The sequence below is a fragment of the Tribolium castaneum genome, chromosome 11 (genome assembly GCF_031307605.1).
Source record: "Tribolium castaneum strain GA2 chromosome 11, icTriCast1.1, whole genome shotgun sequence".
Classification (NCBI taxonomy): domain Eukaryota; kingdom Metazoa; phylum Arthropoda; class Insecta; order Coleoptera; family Tenebrionidae; genus Tribolium; species Tribolium castaneum.
This window is the reverse complement of record NC_087404.1, coordinates 582,501-595,000: the sequence shown is the minus strand read 5'-3', so window position 1 is coordinate 595,000 and position 12,500 is coordinate 582,501. Positions and strand designations below refer to the sequence as shown.

At 45.4% G+C, this 12,500-nt stretch overlaps 1 non-coding gene and 1 pseudogene across 1 annotated transcript; both read left to right on the top strand.

Annotated features, from left to right (window-relative positions):
• Positions 1-6,415: 6,415 nt before the first annotated feature.
• Positions 6,416-6,572, top strand: LOC135267385 (5.8S ribosomal RNA). The gene has a single exon (XR_010335805.1). It is a non-coding gene; the product is annotated as a 5.8S ribosomal RNA (ribosomal RNA).
• A 476-nt stretch (positions 6,573-7,048) lies between these two features.
• Positions 7,049-12,500, top strand: part of LOC135267374 (large subunit ribosomal RNA) — a 7,482-nt pseudogene continuing 2,030 nt past the window's right edge.

Sequence of the window (12,500 nt, the reverse complement as noted above, 5' to 3'; positions counted from 1 at the left end):
GGAATTATTGCGTGATTATAAATAGCACTTATAGAGTCTGCAACAGAGATGTTCCACCGAAGTTTGATTTTGCGTCGGAGCGCCATCATGATTGTTCTAGCTTTAGAACACACATTATTAATGTGTTTTTGGAAATTAAATTTACTGTCAAAAAGGATTCCTAGGTATTTGTGTTCGGTAACTATTTGTATCGTCGAGTTGTTGATTTTAATTGCCAAATCTCTGTTATGTACTCTTTTAGGTGAGTTGAACATCATGATTTTTGTCTTACTAGACGAGACTTGAAGTTTTTGATTTCCTGCAAATTGGCAAACCGCTGTCACTATAGTTTGAATTGTAGATCTAAATTCATTTCTTGTGTTTGCTCCCGTAATTACAACAATATCATCAGCATATGCGATTGTCTCAGTGTTTGGCGCAATTTTTTTCCTTAGAAATTCATCCAAAATGGTGTTCCATAAGGTGGGGCCTAGTACCGAGCCCTGTGGACACCCCTTGGTGCAGTTTTTTCTGTTGACAATACCTCTGTAAGAGTATATTACATTCCTGTCTGAAACGTAGCTTTTCATTATTCGTATTAAGTGAGGACTGACACCTTTCTGTCGAAGAGATTTAATTATTGAGGGATACCACACATTGTCGAAGGCTCCGCTTATATCGAAGAAAACAGCCGCAGTGTATTTGTACTTTTGATTATAGGCTTGAAGCTGATTTTTGAAAAATAGCAGAGCGTCAGTGGACGATTTACCAACACAGAAACCGTATTGATTGTCAGCGTGAAAAACGTCTGTGCTCTTAAAGAGTCTCGTTCTGATCAATTTTTCGAAAATTTTTCCCAAATCATTAAGAAGTGTAATAGGTCGATAGTTTTTTATGTCACTAGGATCTCCGCCTGAGTCTTTCGGGATGACCACTAAATTTCCCATCTTCCAGCATTTTGGGAAGTAACTAGCCCGGAGGCAGGAGTTGTATATATGTAAAAGAAAATTAGATAGACTAGGGTGCATTATTTTGGTCAGGTTGCCGTCGATTTTATCCAGTCCAGGTGCTTTCTTTTTTAGGTTTTTGATTATTATTTCAAGTTCCGTGTTAGTCACCTCATCTATATTGTATCTGTACGTCATTTCAATTGTGTTGAAGTCTTGTCTAGTAATTTTTTGTGACAGAGTTTCGTTTTCTTCGTTATCGTCAGGGAGTAGTGAATGTAGAAGTCGTTTAGCAGCATCCGATGGGTTTAGACTAGTTTCTCCGTCATTTTCAAAGACACCCAACAAGTTTGTTTTTTTGAACTTTTCAGCAGCAACTCTGTAGACTACCCCCCAAGGGTTAGGAGCTAAATCTTCCTTCACAAAATTTTCCCAGGACTTTTCTTTATCCAGCCTTATTCTGTCTTTAAATTTTTGTTTTACTTGACTCATAGAAATGTATAATGCTTCTTTTAAATCAGGGTTTTTGTTTTTGTAAAGGTCTTTTTTGGCCTTAAGATATTGTCTTCTGAGGGCCTCAATTTGTTCGTTCCAAAACGTGGGTCTGTTCTTAAAAGTCTTTTTGACGCGAGAGCACGAGCTAATAATTTTATTTAGTTCAAAGTAGAATTTTTCCAGGCATTGGTCAATTTTATTTTGGCTAATTAGGATGGGATATTTATTGATTAGATCTGTAGATAATTGTTCCAACAGGGGTGCTGCTTTCTTGATGTTAAAGTTACAGATTTTTTGATCCATCGAGGCATTGACTTCCGGAAAAATTTGATTATGATTATCATTGAATTCGAAAGTAATAGCTCTATGATCGGAGGTGTTGATGTCCACTGTTTTCCATGTTTGAATCTTGTTTAGGAGGAACTCGCTTCCAATTGTAAGGTCTATGTAGCTTGCACCGTTTGTGGTTTCAAAAGTAGGTGGATTATTAGGTTCGTTAAAAATACACATATTGTTAGCGATTATAAAGTTCTCCATTGCAGGAGAATTATTATCTGAAAGTTTGTCGTGCCAAAGCTCCGACCTACAATTAAAATCGCCACAGAGCAGTAGTGGGAGTTGTCCGGCCAGTTGGGTGAGTTGTTGAAGTTCATTTAGGCATTCCACAAATTCTCTTGACGGAGGAAAATACGACGAAGCAGCTATCAAAACTTGATTTGGATTTATCAACAAGGAACAAGAAGCTAGTAAAATACTGGTCGAGTTTGGGATAGAAACTACACCTAACTCATCATCGTTTATGATAATACAGGCTAGAAATTTTTCTCTTTTATTAGCAATTAGTTTTAAATTGCGTAGGCCTGGTATCTCGTAAAGGTTGGGTGATTTCTGATATGTATACGGTTCCTGCAGAAAAGAAACTTGAACATTTTTCTCCAAGATATAGTTAATCGTTTGAATTGTAGCACTTCTTGAATTTTGGAGATTTGCTTGAAGAAGTTTCAGGTTAGTCCCCATAGTCGATGCTGTTGATATATTGTTCAAGTTTGGATTTGTAAATAGGGCAATCAGAGTTGTCTGTATGATGGCTTGTTTCCCTAAATTTAGCTCTTATACAGTTGATGCATCTGTGAGCATCAGTGGTTGTTTTATTCGGACAATCTTTTGAGCTGTGTTCATTATTTGAACAGTACCCACAACAATTTTCCGACTGACAGTTTTTTGCTATATGCCCGTGTCGTTGACAGTTGAAGCATTTTACAAGCCTGAGGAAGTTTTCGATTCTGTAAGATGTCCAGGTCTCTTCACAATATAGCTTGCCTTTGTTGATAAGAAGTTTCCAGACTATCGGGTGAATTTCTGCAATCCAAGAGGTGCTGTTATTTTTAGGGGCGCCGAATTTATTTAAACGTATTAACCAGTTTTTTGGGGGAGTGATTTGTTCCTCGACATTTTCTTTTAAGCAGCTAGACAAAGTATCTTGGGCAATTGTGTTGGCCACATCTTTAATAAGGATTTTTGGGAAGATTTTGTTAGGCATTTTAGCGTTGAGATTTGAGTTTTCTAGCAGGGGACTATTTACTAGTTGTTCGATTTCTTTATTTGGTGATTCAATCAAAATGCCGTTATTTCGGATGGGAATAATTTTATCCACTTTGAAGTTTAAATCTTTTGGTTTAATAGTTTTAGTCAAGGCAATTTTTGTTTTCTCTGAAGTATCAATATTTCTAGCGTTGTTATTTGGGTATACCAAAACTTTAAATGTTTGTGTAGTTTTGTGGGGTCGAGTGTTTGGTTGGGAAACGTTTGCTGATTTGGAGGTAGCAATCTGTGCATAAGTTGGTATGCCAGTCTTCATTTCACAAAGGGTATTGACAATTGTGTCTTTGATTTTTTCTTCTAGATTGTTGCTGGTACGATTATTGGTAACAGATATGGTGTATAGTCGTGAGATGTCGTTTAGGTTAGAGTGTAAACCACTGGCCGCAATACTTGCTTCGACTCTTTTATTAAGTGAGTCTTTCGATGAGCAAATAAATTCCGAGATTACCTTGAAATTGCGATTTATTTCATCCAAGATGCACCTCAGGGCTTTATCTTCGGGTATGGACGGATTGGTGGGCATGCCGGATACACTAATGGTTTCCATGTTTTTTAACTTAATTATATCTTCGGGTTCAGTCATTGTAACATTAAATTAGATACAAAGAAACTTAACAAACAATGCAGACAGTAGAGCCGCACAAGCGCGAAGAAACGGACAGGACTGAAGGAATCAGCGTGTCCTCCCTGACCGAGCGGTCCGGGTAACCCGCTGAACCTCCTTCGTGCTAGGGATTGGGGCTTGCAATTGTTCCCCATGAACGAGGAATTCCCAGTAAGCGCGAGTCATAAGCTCGCGTTGATTACGTCCCTGCCCTTTGTACACACCGCCCGTCGCTACTACCGATTGAATGATTTAGTGAGGTCTTCGGACCGGTGCGCGGTGGCGTTTCGACGTTGCCGATGTTGCTGGGAAGATGACCAAACTTGATCATTTAGAGGAAGTAAAAGTCGTAACAAGGTTTCCGTAGGTGAACCTGCGGAAGGATCATTAACGTGTAAATGTTGTTGTTTAGTTGTCACACATACACACACATTTTGTCTGTGCTGATCAACAAAAAACACACATACATACACTATTCGTATGATGATCAATTCTCATACAAAATTCTTTATTATGCGTCGAACGGAAAAGCAACAACGGGTCGTCTTGCATTAAGCGGATCTGTTGTTACGTTTTTCGATTTATTTTATAAATCGATTGTAAACGTGCCGTAAACGACGTTTTCAAAGAATTTTTTCGAACATTAACACGAATCAATATTGTCGAAAGATGGTTATGTGCTAACGTTTTATTATTGCTTTCGCAGTGCCGGTCTTAGCGTATTTCCATCATCGTATTCGCTTCGAAAAAAAGTACTAATACACAGTGGTGGTGTATAATTAATGTGCAAGAGATGTTGTTGTTGTTGTTGTAGTATTTGTATATGGTTGGAGTTATTTATAATAACAAACAAGAATGAATGAATGAATAATAATGGTGTCTGCCAATACGATCGTACTTTATGTACACGACTAAAACTTTATACATACAAACCATAATAATAAATAAACTCGAAACAACCAACAACAAAATTAATACGCTACTGTACATACAAATACACATTTATACATACCATCATTTTACTTAACCGATGGTGAGTGATGTTTGAAAAATAAACGCTTAGGCTTACGGTTTTGTAAGCCAGTCTTTGCGTATTTTCTTCATCGTATTCGCTTCGGAAAAAAGAAAATAAAGATGGTGTATAATTAATGTGTAAAAGAGATGTTGTAGTTGTAATTTAATTTGTAAATGGTTGGAGTTTATTAATAAATAAAAGGGGCTGTCTATTCGTCTGTACTTTATGTACAAGACTAAAACTTTATACAAACAAACCATAATAATAAATAAACTCGAAACAACCAACAACAAAATTAATACGCTACTGTACATACAAATACACATTTATACATACCATCATTTTACTTAACCGATGGTGAGTGATGTTTGAAAAATAAACGCTTAGGCTTACGGTTTTGTAAGCCAGTCTTTGCGTATTTTCTTCATCGTATTCGCTTCGGAAAAAAGAAAATAAAGATGGTGTATAATTAATGTGTAAAAGAGATGTTGTAGTTGTAATTTAATTTGTAAATGGTTGGAGTTTATTAATAAATAAAAGGGGCTGTCTATTCGTCTGTACTTTATGTACAAGACTAAAACTTTATACATACAAACCATAATAATAAATAAACTCGAAACAACCAACAACAAAATTAATACGCTACTGTACATACAAATACACATTTATACATACCATCATTTTACTTAACCGATGGTGAGTGATGTTTGAAAAATAAACGCTTAGGCTTACGGTTTTGTAAGCCAGTCTTTGCGTATTTTCTTCATCGTATTCGCTTCGGAAAAAAGAAAATAAAGATGGTGTATAATTAATGTGTAAAAGAGATGTTGTAGTTGTAATTTAATTTGTAAATGGTTGGAGTTTATTAATAAATAAAAGGGGCTGTCTATTCGTCTGTACTTTATGTACAAGACTACAAAAACGTTTTATAACAATAAAAAGCTCGAAACAACCAATAACAAAATATACTACTACTATACTACTATACATACAAACGCACATTTATAAATACATAAAATCAATTTACTTTATCGATAGTGAGTGATGTTTGGAAAAAAACGCTTAGGCTTACGGTTTTCGGGTACCTGGGTTCCGCATGCGTCGAAGTAATAATTTACTTTAACGACGCGACGAACCGTAGGAATCTAAATAAAAAAGTTTATTAACTTTTTTAGATTCTGTGGGTTTTAAATGATATACGCCCGACTGACGAAGGAACGTTTTGCACTGCCTGGTGCTTTTCTTTTGATTCGTTTTTATGTCGACGGACGTTCTTAGAATGCCCACCAAACGACGTATCACACAAAACACCCTACAATTGTATTGTTTGGTAAATATTGTTGTGATTAAGTTTGTAGCTGTGGCGTTTGTTTGAAGAAAACGTCTGGTTTTTCGACATATTTTCTATTTAATAAATATACATAATGCTTATCGCAAAAGGAGCAGAGTTTTATAGACAAAGTTGATAGAGAAAAAAAACCTAATAGATATATATACGTATTTATAAAACGTTAATATCATCGGGTTATTCTTTATGTAAACTTAAACTATAACTGCATACTCTTTTCGATAAGTAGAAACAAATGCCACTTTAATTAAATAAAATATTATAAAATATAACGCCGAACGTTTCTTTCGATTGGTCCGTTTCTCACATATACATCACAATTGTAATAACCTTAAGTAGTTATTTTTGTTGTTGTGTGATGATGAAACGATTTCGATGTGGAACGGTGCGTTATGTAATAATATTTTAAATTTGTTTGAAAAGATTACCCTGAACGGTGGATCACTTGGCTCGTGGGTCGATGAAGAACGCAGCTAATTGCGCGTCAACTTGTGAACTGCAGGACACATGAACATCGACATTTCGAACGCACATTGCGGTCCTCGGATATACTGTTCCCGGACCACTCCTGGCTGAGGGTCGTGTCAATTTCAAAGACTGCTCGGTTTTTGTCTTAAACACAGCGCACAATGTTGTGTAGACAATTACGTCGGAGCGTGTTGGGTGCAAATATGACGCGTTACTATAATTGTTAATTGATTGTCGGTTGTCATAATAAAATATTATGCAACGTAGACAACAATAAAAACAATATAAAAAATAACGCGGCATCCTAAAACGCAATAGCGGCTGACATTCTTATTAGTTTGTTGGTACAAGTTGGTTTAGACGTAGCACGTCCGATATTAAAAAGCAGCCACAACGCTTAAATTTCGAACGAAGCGATCGTCGTGTCCGAGACGTTAAAGTTGTTTATATGCATATTTTATGCACTATAATTAACAACAACAACATTCTCGCAACGACGTCAGATCGATGTTTGAAATTGTTTGGAGGCAGCCATATAAACGGAATACGTGTAATTATCGTCTGACAAAATAAAGGCAAATTTATATTTGCGACCTCAGAGCAGGTGAGACTACCCGCTGAATTTAAGCATATTATTAAGCGGAGGAAAAGAAACTAACTAGGATTTCCTTAGTAGCGGCGAGCGAACAGGAAAAAGCCCAGCACTGAATCCCGCGGCCGAAACCGGACGCCGGGAAATGTGGTGTTAGGGAGGATCCGTCATCCCGAGATTGTGCGACGCGTCCAAGTCCATCTTGAACGGGGCCACAGCCCATAGAGGGTGCCAGGCCCGTAGTGACCGTTGCCGATAACGGGAGGATCTCTCCTCAGAGTCGGGTTGCTTGAGAGTGCAGCCCTAAGTGGGTGGTAAACTCCATCTAAGGCTAAATATGACCACGAGACCGATAGCGAACAAGTACCGTGAGGGAAAGTTGAAAAGAACTTTGAAGAGAGAGTTCAATAGTACGTGAAACCGTTCAGGGGTAAACCTGAGAAACCCGAAAGGTCGAAAGGGGAGATTCAGCGTGACTCGATAGCGGCGCTAAATGATCGTGCGACGAACGGCGTACGCGTCGTTCGCGCCTTTTGTTTATGCGAACCGAAGTCGAACGCGTGCACTTCTCCCCCAGTAGGACGTCGCGATCCTTTGGGTGTCGATCTAAGGCCCGCGGTGGAGCCCGTTCGAACGGTTCGCCGTTTCGGACGAACCCGCGGTGTTTCCCGGTCGACTCGCTCGAAGGTATGCATATGGCGCCGGGCCGCTACACAGTTAGCGTCCGACCATTGGCAAGCGCGTTCGTTTATGACGGTAATCGCACCTGGTGTCGGTTCTGTCTACGAATGGCTGTTCGCCAATGAGTTCTCGGACAGACTCGGTTGAAACGCCGATCTGCGACGCTATAGCTTTGGGTACTTTCAGGACCCGTCTTGAAACACGGACCAAGGAGTCTAGCATGTGCGCGAGTCATTGGGACATGACTAAACCTAAAGGCGCAATGAAAGTGAAAGTTCGTCTTGCACGGACTAAGGGAAGATGGGCGGCCGTTACGGCTGTCGCCCCGCACTCCCGGGGCGTCTCATTCTCATTGCGAGAAGAGGCGCACCAAGAGCGTACACGCTGGGACCCGAAAGATGGTGAACTATGCCTGGTCAGGACGAAGTCAGGGGAAACCCTGATGGAGGTCCGTAGCGATTCTGACGTGCAAATCGATCGTCGGAACTGGGTATAGGGGCGAAAGACTAATCGAACCATCTAGTAGCTGGTTCCCTCCGAAGTTTCCCTCAGGATAGCTGGCGCTCGTCGCTTACGAGTTTCATCCGGTAAAGCGAATGATTAGAGGCATTGGGGTCGAAACGGCCTCAACCTATTCTCAAACTTTAAATGGGTGAGATCTCCGGCTTGCTCGAACTTTATATGAAGCCGCGAGACTCGAATCAGAGTGCCAAGTGGGCCATTTTTGGTAAGCAGAACTGGCGCTGTGGGATGAACCAAACGCCGAGTTAAAGCGCCTAAATCGACGCTTATGGGATACCATGAAAGGCGTTGGTAACTTAAGACATCAGGACGGTGGCCATGGAAGTCGGAATCCGCCAAGGAGTGTGTAACAACTCACCTGCCGAAGTTACTAGCCCTGAAAATGGATGGCGCTGAAGCGTCGTGCTTATACTCGGCCGTCAGCGGCATGTGCGGTCGGTTATTTAATTAACCGGCCATGAAGCCCTGACGAGTAGGAGGGTCGCGGCGGTGAGCGCAGAAGGACTGGCCGTGAGGCCGTCTGGAGCCGCCGTCGGTGCAGATCTTGGTGGTAGTAGCAAATACTCCAGCGAGGCCCTGGAGGACTGACGTGGAGAAGGGTTTCGTGTGAACAGCCGTTGCACACGAGTCAGTCGATCCTAAGCCCTAGGCGAAAGCCGATGTTGATGTGGTGTAGATATGTCGTTGGTTCGTTTTTAATTCGAACGTAAACGTACGAAGCGAGCACACACCCATTGGGCGAAAGGGAATCCGGTTCCTATTCCGGAACCCGGCAGCGGAACCGTTAATAATTCGGGCCCTCGCAAGAGAGTTCGTCGGGGCAACCCAAAAGGACCCGGAGACGCCGTCGGGAGATCCGGGAAGAGTTTTCTTTTCTGCATGAGCGTTCGAGTTCCATGGAATCCTCTAGCAGGGAGATATGGTTTGGAACGCGAAGAGCACCGCAGTTGCGGCGGTGTCCGGATCTTCCCCTCGGACCTTGAAAATCCGGGAGAGGGCCACGTCGAGGCGTCGCGCCGGTTCGTACCCATATCCGCAGCAGGTCTCCAAGGTGAAGAGCCTCTAGTCGATAGAATAATGTAGGTAAGGGAAGTCGGCAAATTGGATCCGTAACTTCGGGATAAGGATTGGCTCTGAGGATCGGGGCGTGTCGGGCTTGGCGAGGAAGCGGGTCGCGGCTGACGTGCCGGGCCTGTGCGAGGTGAAGCGTTGTTCCGTTTCGGCGGTCAATGTCGAATCCGAGTTCGGTCCCGTGCCTTTTGGCCTCCCGCGGAACCGTCTTGCTGCGAGGCTCCGGGTGCGCCCGTCAGGGCGTCCGGAAGTCCTCTTCGGCCGCCATTCAACGGTCAGCTCAGAACTGGCACGGACCGGGGGAATCCGACTGTCTAATTAAAACAAAGCATTGCGATGGCCCCTGCGGGTGTTGACGCAATGTGATTTCTGCCCAGTGCTCTGAATGTCAACGTGAAGAAATTCAAGCAAGCGCGGGTAAACGGCGGGAGTAACTATGACTCTCTTATCGGCATTCCGACCAGCAGCAAATGCAGGAGCCCCGGCCTGGGGGCCGGGGGGAACTAGAGGATTATTCTTAGAAACCGAGCCTGCAATGTAAAAGCGGGCATAAGTGAGGGGAAGCTGCAAACCTCCCCTCACGCCCAGCCTTGTCCGTTAGCCGAACACCCCGCCGACTTGACCCAGCTGCGCAATCTCCGATGCGACGGAACAAACGACTCTTCATCCCCGTCTGCGGTTTCCCCCATCTCGTTTTACGGAGGTGGAGGACCTACAGACAGGACCCTCGCGGAAGGGGGTTCTAAGTCCCTCCGGTCGGGCGGGCGGGCCATCACGCCATGTTTCAGGACTTACATCAGAACCACACCACGATTCCAAGTCTCCGTCCGCCGCTCTTCAAGAGCGAGCTAGGTTCCATCAGCGATAGATGTCCGTTACCGGCGGGAACCACTAGGAGGTGGACATCGGCGTATCTACGACCCTACTACCTCGGACCAACGCCCGAGTGTTCGAGTCATAGTTACTCCCGCCTCCCGAGCCCCCTGCTTTCGATGGGGCGATCAGGGGCGCTGTCGCCGACCTTGTCGGAGGGGTCGACTGGCAGCGCCTCGGGTTTCAGGGAGACCGTCTCTGTGACATCGCGAGACGGGCTTGCGATGGGGAGGATGTTTCGGGCCAGTTGCTGGGCTGGCTTCGGGATGTCTTCCCTGTCAAAAGGGTTAGTACCAGAGGGGATCAGAGCGACCTAGATGTCGACGGCGCATCGGTGAGCAGGCGTACGGCGAGGAGAAGGGAGTACGCTCGGGTGCAGGAGCTGTACCGGAAGGATCCCAAGGCGTGTTTGGCTCGAATCCTTGGTGATCGTCGAGAGGGGGCCAATCGGGCTCCCAATCGCGATCCCGCATTCATCGATTTTTGGCGAGGCGTCTTTTCGGAGGCGTCCGCTGAGGTCGAGGGATGGGCGGAGGAGGTCTCCGACCATGGAGAGCTGGCACGCCGGGTGTGGGACCCCATCTCTGTCGAGGAGGTGGGAAGGTCTCGGGTCCGGAATGGTGCAGCGCCGGGGCCCGACGGAATAGCGGTTTCCGTGTGGAACAAGCTTCCACCGGAGGCCGCTGCCCTTCTTTTCAATGTGCTGCTGTTGGGGAGATGTCTACCTGCAGAACTCACCCGCACGCGAACGGTCTTTATTCCAAAGACCGACGCACCGCGAACACCTGCAGACTATCGGCCGATTTCGATCGCGTCGGTAGTCGCACGGCACTTCCACCGTGTCCTATCCGCACGTGTTCAACGCATTCCCGACTTGTTCACAAAGTATCAAAGGGGCTTCTTAAGCGGCGTGGACGGGATCGCAGATAATCTCTCGGTCCTAGACACAATGCTGACGATGTCCCGGAGATGCTGCAAGCATTTGCACTTGGCCGCGTTAGACGTGTCAAAAGCATTTGACACTGTCTCTCACTTTGCCATAGTGCGTGCTTGCGAACAGGCCGGACTTCCACAACCATTTGTGGAGTATGTCCGGTCCATATATGGGAGTGCGGAGACCGTGTTGGAGGAGGGCGGGAGGAGGCACTTCGTGCAAGTGCGGCGTGGGGTGAGGCAGGGAGACCCACTCTCTCCTCTCCTCTTTAACCTGGTCTTGGACCGGGCTCTGAAGAGGCTGTCCACTGATGTGGGCTTTCGTCTAACCGATGCAACCAAAGTTACGGCACTCGCTTTTGCGGACGACGTCGTTCTGTGCGCGACCACCGCTAAGGGACTCCAGACCAATCTGGATGTTCTCGAGGCGGAGCTTCGCCTAGCCGGTCTCTTGTTGAACCCCAACAAGTGTCAGGCCTTATCCTTGGTGGCTTCCGGACGGGACCACAGAGTGAAGCTCGTGACAAAACCCACCTTTAGGGTGGGACAAAACACGATTCACCAAGTGGATGCGTCCAGTATTTGGAAGTACCTTGGGATCCAGTTTAGGGGTAGTGGGATGTGCGGATGCGGTTCGGAGGGCGTGGCTGCTGGGTTGAAGCGGATCACTTGTGCTCCGCTGAAGCCACAGCAGAGGATGCACCTGCTGCGAGTCTTCTTCTTGCCCAAGTTTTACCATGCTTGGACATTTGGGAGACTCAACGCTGGTGTACTGCGCCGTCTGGACGTTGTCGTCCGAACTTATGTTCGGACCTGGCTCCGCTTCCCCCACGATATACCGGTGGGATACTTTCACGCTCCTACGAAGTCCGGGGGGCTGGGAATCCCGCAGTTGTCACGATTCATCCCGTTCTTGCGATTAAAGCGGTTCGACCGGTTGGGGCGTTCCGCGGTTGACTATGTCCGAGAATGTGCATTTACGGGCATCGCGGATCGAAAGATCCGATGGTGCCGTGAGCGCCTCTCGGGCATAGTGGACCAGGTCGCGGGTGGGCGGGACGCGCTTGATGCATATTGGACAGCGCAGCTTCATCAGTCGGTGGACGGAAGAGCACTAAGGGAGTCCGCTTCGGTGGCTTCCAGCACGCAGTGGCTCCGCTGCAGCACACGTGCAATTCCGGCCTCTGACTGGCTGCATTACACGGCTGTCCATATTGGCGCCCTACCATCGCGTGTTCGCACATCGCGTGGGAGGCGGGGCGGTCAAGATGTCTCTTGTCGGGGTGGATGTCTTCTGGACGAAACTCCGGCACACTGCATCCAGGTTTGCCACCGCACCCACGGGGGGCGGGTGTTGCGACACGACGCCA